General features: G+C 46.5%; 1 protein-coding gene across 1 annotated transcript in view; it reads right to left on the bottom strand.

Annotated features, from left to right (window-relative positions):
• The window catches only part of BBS7 (Bardet-Biedl syndrome 7), a 71,389-nt gene extending 70,619 nt beyond the window's left edge, over positions 1 to 770 (bottom strand). Inside the window, exons 1-2 of the mRNA XM_082244195.1 lie at positions 592 to 770; positions 335 to 381 (exon numbers count right to left, since the gene is read on the bottom strand). The gene's annotated coding sequence lies outside the window, so the exon portion shown is untranslated. The remainder of the gene's footprint in view (positions 1 to 334; positions 382 to 591) is intronic.
• Positions 771 to 9,022: the final 8,252 nt, after the last annotated feature.

Genomic DNA, 9,022 nt, shown 5'->3' on the forward strand with positions numbered 1-9,022 from the left:
GGGGTGCGCAGCACAGCGATTGGTGGTGTGCTGATCCGACACACCGCATCTCCGATCTAGGCAAAGTGCCTATGACGTAGGCTCTGTACCACGTGATCAGCTGTGTCCAATCACAGCAATCACATGGTAACCAGGAAGTGCCGTGTATCGGCTTTCAGTTTGTGGTTAAAATTAAAGCAATTGGAATTATTGAATGGCATTCATGGAATGTACAAAGAACTTTCATACAAATATTCTTGTCCAAAAATCTACTCGTTTATGGCCAGCATAACTGTAGAAGAAAAAACATTTGCTCTGACACCAAACCAGAGATGATAGTGATCGGTATACATACCTCTCTGTGTGACATGGTCCTTGGCTTCTACATTAGCTAACAGGATCCTAATAGGAAGAGCAAGAAAATAAAGTCATTCCAGAATATAATAAATATAACATGGTAAGATCATCCTACATGATGGCATACAGATCCATTGTGGAATATGACAGCTCAGTTATGATCACACTCCCTGTGCCCTTCTCCCAGGAGGATCCCTATAATCCACAACAATAACAAACCCCCCCCCCCCCCCCCCCCCCTCCATCCAATCATACCATTCACTGACTACGGAGTGCAAACAAGGGACAGCGGCCCCTCCACCTGACCGCCCACACGTGACGTCACGTAGCCCGACTCTCCCGGTGTGAAGAGAAAACGGCAGCAGGAAAGAACTCGGGTGAGCGTATCCAGGAGGACCATAGCCCGGGCAACCAGCGCGTCCGGGGCGGAGCCATTCCCCCAGCAGTCACGTGACTCATACGCTCCATTCCCACAGTGGGTTGGGAATGGGGGTGGAGCCTCGTTTGTGGCGCTTTGGATGGGAAGGTGTTCCGTGAGAATTACCTACCCGTGAGAATTACCTACCCCTCGTCACTTCCGGTGCTCGGCACTGTATGTAATGCGGCGGTTACATTAAAACAGCTGGGCTGCAATACGAATCATCTCCGCTCCTGTCCCGGTCACTTCCCTGATCTCGGATAGTAAATATAAAAGCGGCGGCGGCTGTATGAAAACATAAATCACGGAGCCGAAAGCCGCTTTTATATTTACTTGCCGAGAGCAGGGAAGTGACCGGGACAGGAGCGGAGATGATTCGTATTGCCGCACAGCTGTTTTATGTAAGCGCCGCGTCGGTAGGTTTTTCTCACGGTACACCGTGATCGTTTCATACTAGTGCGCATGCGCACTAGTAAGCTCCTCTGTTCTTCCATCACGTATCCGGGGCTCTGAGCATGCGCAGTGCTGCGCTGCTCAGCTCTTTCTGGCCGGAAGTGACGAGGGGTAGGTAATTCTCACGGGGTAGGTAATTCTCACGGAACACCGGTGTCTCCTAGCCGCTCGTTCTCGCGGCGGAAGTGACGTCTGGGGTTGAATTATTCGGCAAGTTGAAATAATCGGCAGTACACCGGTGGTGTTACCGGAGGTTGTTCGTCTGTTTGAAAGCTGTGTATACTGGAAGTGTCTGTTATCAGTAGCTGTGTGATAAAACATGATGCTGAAGGTGGCTCCTTATTCAGCCTGCTTCCTATTCGAATGCAGAAGTTAACCTCCTTTATACACAGATTCTTATTCATGTTGGGTCTTTGTGCACAAAGGTTCATATTTACTATCTGCAAAGTTTATAAACAAAATTGGGAAATTTGGCAACAATTCTATCTCCCTAAGAGGTTGTGAACCCCCCCCCCCCCCAAAAAACCCTGAAAGACAAAGGCATAATGAGTTAGTATGCATCACATACTAGCTAATTATGAAATTCTTACCTTAGAACGAAGCCCCCGCAGTGCCGCCCACTCAGCAGTGACACGGCGGACATGTTCGGCCATCCTGGTTCGCGTCCTCCAGCCATCTGATTGGCCAGAGGCACGATGACATCACTCCCACGCATGCACGCAGGAGCCGTCGTTCATGGGGCTCTGAAGGAATGGCACGGGGTGGCTGTTCCTTCAGGGCGCAAGCGCCGGTGACGTCATCGGCTGCATTAAAAGTAAATATCTCCTAAACGGTGCAAGTTTAGGAGATACAGTGCCTTGCGAAAGTATTCGGCCGCCTTGAACTTTGCGACCTTTTGCCACATTTCAGGCTTCAAACATAAAGATATAAAACAGTAATTTTTTGTGAAGAATCAACAACAAGTGGGACACAATCATGAAGTGGAACAAAATTTATTGGATATTTCAAACTTTGTTAACAAATAAAAAACTGAAAAATTGGGCGTGCAAAATTATTCAGCCCCTTTACTTTTAGTGCAGCAAACTCTCTCCAGAAGTTCAGTGAGGATCTCTGAATAAACCAATGTTGACCTAAATGACTAATGATGATACATAGAATCCACCTGTGTGTAATCAAGTCTCCGTATAAATGCACCTGCACTGTGATAGTCTCAGAGGTCCGTTTAAAGCGCAGAGAGCATCATGAAGAACAAGGAACACACCAAGCAGGTCCGAGATACTGTTGTGGAGAAGTTTAAAGCCGGATTTGGATACAAAAAGATTTCCCAAGCTTTAAACATCCCAAGGAGCACTGTGCAAGCGATAATATTGAAATGGAAGGAGTATCAGACCACTGCAAATCTACGAAGACCTGGCCGTCCCTCTAAACTTTCAGCTCATACAAGGAGAGGACTGATCAGAGATGCAGCCAAGAGGCCCATGATCACTCTGGATGAACTGCAGAGATCTACAGCTGAGGTGGGAGACTCTGTCCATAGGACAACAATCAGTCGTATACTGCACAAATCTGGCCTTTATGGAAGAGTGACAAGAAGAAAGCCATTTCTTAAAGATATCCATAAAAAGTGTTGTTTAAAGTTTGCCACAAGCCACCTGGGAGACACACCAAACATGTGGAAGAAGGTGCTCTGGTCAGATGAAACCAAAATCAAACTTTTTGGCAACAATGCAAAATGTTATGTTTGGCGTAAAAGCAACACGGCTCATCACCCTGAACACACCATCCCCACTGTCAAACATGGTGGTGGCAGCATCATGGTTTGGGCCTGCTTTTCTTCAGCAGGGACAGGGAAGATGGTTAAAATTGATGGGAAGATGGATGGAGCCAAATACAGGACCATTCTGGAAGAAAACCTGATGGAGTCTGCAAAAGACCTGAGACTGGGACGGAGATTTGTCTTCCAACAAGACAATGATCCAAAACATAAAGCAAAATTTACAATGGAATGGTTCACAAATAAACATATCCAGGTGTTAGAATGGCCAAGTCAAAGTCCAGACCTGAATCCAATCTAGAATCTGTGGAAAGAACTGAAAACTGCTGTTCACAAACGCTCTCCATCCAACCTCACTGAGCTTGAGCTGTTTTGCAAGGAGGAATGGGCAAAAATTTCAGTCTCTCGATGTGCAAAACTGATAGAGACATACCCCAAGCGACTTACAGCTGTAATCGCAGCAAAAGGTGGCGCTACAAAGTATTAACTTAAGGGGGCTGAATAATTTTGCACGCCCAACTTTTCAGTTTTTTATTTGTTAAAAAAGAAAAGTTTGAAATATCCAATAAATTTCGTTCCACTTCATGATTGTGTCCCACTTGTTGATTCTTCACAAAAAATGACAGTTTTATATCTTTATGTTTGAAGCCTGAAATGTGGCAAAAGGTCGCAAAGTTCAAGGGGGCTGAATACTTTCGCAAGGCACTGTAGATGTATGAATGCTGCCAGTATTGCTGCAGAGGTTGGAGGGGTGGAGGGGTCAGCCTGTCAGCGATCAGACCATACACTGCACACTGCATCAAATTGATCTGCATGGCTGTCATTCTAGAAGGAAGCCTCTTCTAAATATGATGCGAAAAAAGCCTGCAAACAGTTTGCTGAAGACAAGTAGACTAAGGACATGGATTACTGGAACCATGTCCTGTGGTCTGAAACCAAGTTAAACTTATTTGGTTAAGATGGTGTGACGGCAACCAGGTGAGGAGTACAAAGACAAGGGTGTCTTGCCTACAGTCAAGCATGGTGGTGGGAGTGTCATGGTCTAGGGCTGCATAAGTGCTGCCGGCACTGGGGAGCTACAGTTCATTCAGTAAACCATGAATGCCAACATGTGCTGAGGCAGAGCATGATCCCCTCCCTTCGGAGACTGGGCCACACAGCAGTATTCCAACATAACGACTCCAAACACACCTCCAAGACGACCACTGCCTTGCTAAAGAAGCTGAGGGTAAAGGTGATGGACTGGCCATGCATGTCTCCAGACCTAAACCCTATTGAGCATCTGTGGGGCATCCTCAAACAAAAGATGGAGGAGCGCAAGGCCTCTAACATCCACCAGCTCCTTATGTGGTCAAGGAGGAGTGGAAGAGGACTCCAGTGGCAACCTGTGAAACTGGTAAACTCCATGCTCAAGAGGATTAAGGCAGTGCCGGAAAATAATGGTGGCCACACAAAATATTGACACTTTGGGCCCAATTTGGACATTTTGACTTAGAAATTTACTCACTTTTGAGGGGGCAGCAAATATACACTGTTATACAAGCTGTACACTCACTTCTTTACATTTGTAGCAAAGTGTAATTTCTTGAGTGTTGTCACATTAAAAGATATAAAAAAAATTACAAAAATGTGAGGGGTGTACTCACTTTTGTGAGATACTGTAATACATGAAATATGGCACCAAACTTGGCACCCTATCATCCATTCATTTTAATTGAAAACTCTGAATAAGAAAACAGGCAGTTCCTATATGAAAACCATTTTGGCTCACCTATCTTCCACTGTTTTTAAACTAATTGGACATCCTTCTAAATAGAAAAGTTCAATTTGGCTTTAGCCATGTGATATAAATCATGGAATATGGCACCAATCGTGGCACAATGTCTTCCATGCATTTCAATGGGAACTTCTGAATAAGAAACCAAGCAATTCCCATATGAAAACCAGCTTGGCTCACCCAAATTCCACTTTTTATACTAATTGGGAATCCTTCTATATAGAAAAGTTCAATTTGGCTTGACCCAAGTGATATCATAAAATATGGCAACAAACTTGGTACCCTGTCAAACATGCATTTCAATAGGAAATTCTCAATAAGAAGCCAAGCTATTCCGATATGAAAATCATCTCAGCTCACCCAAATTCCACTTGTTTTATACTCACTGGGTATCCTTCTAAAATTTCAATTTGGCCTGAGCCGAATGATTATAAGTCATAAAATTTGGCACCAAACCGTGCACCCTGTCATCCATGCATTTCAATGGGAAATTCTGAATAAGAAACCAAATCGTTCCTATATGAAAATCATCTTGGCTCACCAAAATTCCACTTGTTTTATTTTAATTGGGCATCCTTCTATATAGAAAAGTTAAATTTGGCCTGGGACATGTGATATAAATCATGGAATATGGCAAAAATCTTGGGACCATGTCTTCAATGCATTTCAATGGGACATTCTGAATAAGAAGCCAAGCTATTCCTATATGAAAACCATCTTGGCTCACCATTGGCGTCTCCAGCTTTTATATTTAGGGGGGGCACATGGGGGGACGGGATCAAAAGTAGGGGGGCCAACTATAAAACGCAATTTATATATATATATATATATATATATATATATATATATATATATATATATATATATATATATATATACATACATACATACACATATACACTATCTATCTATCTATCTATCTATCTATCTATCTATCTATCTATCTATCTATCTATCTATCTATCTATCTATCTATCTTAGAATGCACTCCAGAGGCCTTGTTACAAATTCACTTTGTTTTATTTGTTGAAAATACAATACACATGAGCGTCAATGTTTCAATCTGACTAGGGACTTTCATCTAGATGCTAAAAAGTCCTTAGGCGTACTTCCGAGAAGTAAGCTGAAGAGTCCCTTTAACATGACCTATAAAAATAAACCTGAAATATTCCTGACAGTGGACATCAAAACACATAAACATGAAATATTACTGACAATGGACATCCAATGCATAATCATGAAATATTCAAGTTAAATGGTCAGGAATACTTCATGTTTATGCGTTTGATGCCCATGGTCAAGAATATTTCAGGTTTATGTGTTTGATGGCCAATGTCAGGAATATGTCAGGTTTATGCGTTTGATTCTCAAAATGGAAATCAAACACAAACTTGAAATATTCCTGACAATGAGCATCAAACTCATAAACAAAGTACACCTCACAACGGGCATCAACATTAACATGAAATATTGCTGGCAACGGCCGTCAAATGCATAAACATGAATTTTCTCTTACGTCCTCCGACAGTCGCCGCCTCTTCATATTCGTCACATATGGGGGTATTAGACTTTGCTCCGAAGGAGTAGCTAGGCAACAGAATATGTTAACATTAAAGCTTTTAACATATCCCACCCTCAAGGGGTGGTCCCCTCAGTCAATACCCTCCTACTTCCTGCAACCATATCTCAGTTTCAATGTCTAGTTTGTCAGGAGTGGCTGGCTCTCTCTGTGCTGGGGCTTTGTGCCCCAGACTCTTTCTTCTTTTTTGATTTTTTGTTTGAGTTTTCTCTCTACCTTTACTTAGCTGTTCTTTTTGTCAGCGTTAGTTAGTTCTTCGGATGAAGAGGATCATGCGGGCTGGGTCTCGGGCTGATCCCCCTGGTCGCAGGTCGTGGGTCAGTGGCTTCCCAGCCTGCCATCGAGCGTTCAGCCAGGTAACGCTCCTGGCACAGTGAACGACCCATCCCTGTTCGGTGCAGGGATGATTGGTGAGGTGGCTACCTCACTGGACGCTGTGCGGTTTCTTAACCCCCATTCTGTGCGTCTTGTATGCGACTCTCCCTGCCTCATGTGCAGCGGCTTGTTCGCCTGTGCGGGTCCCCCACGCCACTGTGAGGTAAGTGTATCTATGTGGGGACCTGTCTGTCTGGGGGGGTGTCAGTCTGGGACTGTGTAACCTGCCTCTGTTCACACTGTTTGTCTCCCTATTTCTCGGCTGCATGCTGTGGGCTGCAAGGGGGGGGGGGGGGAGCTGTGTGACACTGTGTGTGTCAGCCTTGTCAGTGTGAGAAGCTGTGTGCTGTGGGGCATGTTTTGTGGCATGTTTGGGCACTATACAGCGATCGCTGCGGCGATCTAACATGTTTTTTTATACATGGATGACATGTGTGCATTACTGTACTGTGGAGCGGCGGTTTCGGCGCCAAACGGCGCCATTTTGTCTACACTCGCTCCGGCCGCATGTTCTACATGCATGGCGGCCATTTTCTTGTAGCCTCCCATAGGCTTTCATAGAGCGCCCTGGCAGCATCGCTTCCTCTTCTCCAGGAACACTGATCGAGGCAGCAGCAGCGGCGAGGGTCTCCTCAGGTTGTATCCTTCCTATCCATTGCCTGTGTCAGTTTTATTGTCCCTGTGGGGGTCTCATTGTGCTTGTGTGTGGTGCGGTGGGCTGCGCTCGCCGCGCTTGTTAATATCCGGCATTTGTTATAGGGGCAATGGATTCTCAGGAGGGCAAATTTCCTACCGCCTTGGTGGAAAGCCAGGGGACCGCTGTTTCCCCCCCAGGGGGGGATTTAGCCACTATTGTGGCTGGCCTTGCTGCTCAGGTGCAGATGCTGGTGGCTGCTCAATCTACTAAAAGACCCAGAGTTTCTCTTTCCTCTTAATCTGAGGGTGAAGGTGATGGGGCTGTTATGGCGGGGGCCTCCTTATCGGGGTCCCGCTCCTCCCTGGATCTAGTGGGGTCCGAGGTGGAGGCTGAAGTTGAAGGGGTTGATAATTCTCCCCCTGGCTCGCCTGAAGAGCTTGCAATCATGGATGATTTGATTGCTTCCATAAAACAAACGCTGCGTTTGCAGGATGAAGTGTGTCCCCCCGCTGCCTTGGCGGCTTATGGGACGCAGAGAAAACGCAGGACGCCGCAGGTTTTTCCCTGCAATGATGATTTTCAGCGCGCTGTTAAGGAACAATGGCGCAATCTGCGCAAACCTTTTGCTGTACCAAGTAGGTTCAAGCTGCGTTATCCTTTCTCGCCTTCCACTGATGAAAGGTGGTGTGTGCCACCCCCAGTGGATCACGCAATTGCGGTTTTAAACAAATCCACTGCGATTCCTGCAGAGGATTCCCCTGTGTTCGGTGATGCCACGGATAGGAGATTGGAGTCTCTTGCCCGTCATACTTATTCTGTTACGGGTTCTATGCTTAAGGCTCTGTTTGCCTCTCTCATGGCGGCCCAGGCGGTCGCAAGTTGGACGCAGATGCTTAGGCGCGTCCTAGTGGCCGATTCGGCCTCGCCGGCGACCCTGGATATGGTGGATCAAATCCACCAGGGTGTCATGTATCTGTGTGATGCGGACTTGGACCTAGTCACGTTGGCTGCACGTGTGCACAGTGTGGCGGTGTTGTCTCGCCGCCTGGTTTGGTTGAAATGTTGGTCGGTGGACCAGTCTTCACGTAAGACCTTAGCCAATCTGCCTTATGATGTGTCTCGCCTTTTTGGGGAGTCCTTGGATGTGTTGATTAAGGGGATCACCGGAGGTAAGAACACTCTCTTGCCCCACTTCCCCAAGGCTAAGGGGGCTTCTGGGAAGAAGCATGCTAATTTTCGGCCCCCTCAGGGGTCCTTTCGTGCCTTTCGGTCGCACTACAAGGGCAAACCATTCAAAGGTCAAGGCTCTCAGAAGAAGCCCTGGTCTGGAAAACAGAAGTCCGGTCAATCCGGATCCGCAGCCCATAACAGTGCGGCCTGAAGGGGCGCCCTCACCCAGTTTTTGGGGTGGGGGGACGCTTGCTCGGTTTTCTTCAGCCCTGGTTGGCCCGCGTGCGGGACAGATGGGTTCAGGAGATCGTTCGATCTGGTTACAAGATCGAGTTTCTCTCTCGGCCGGAGAGCAGATTTTTTCCCTCAAATCTTCAACTGTCTCCGGAGCGTTTACGGGACCTGCACCTGGCGGTGCGGGACCTGAGGGCTCAGGGAGTGGTAGTTCCGGTGCCTCATCGGGACAGATTTCGGGGGTTTTATTCCAATCTGTTCACCGTGCC

This window comes from Pelophylax lessonae (assembly GCF_965119305.1).
Source record: "Pelophylax lessonae genome assembly, chromosome: 1".
NCBI classification, from domain to species: Eukaryota; Metazoa; Chordata; class Amphibia; order Anura; family Ranidae; genus Pelophylax; species Pelophylax lessonae.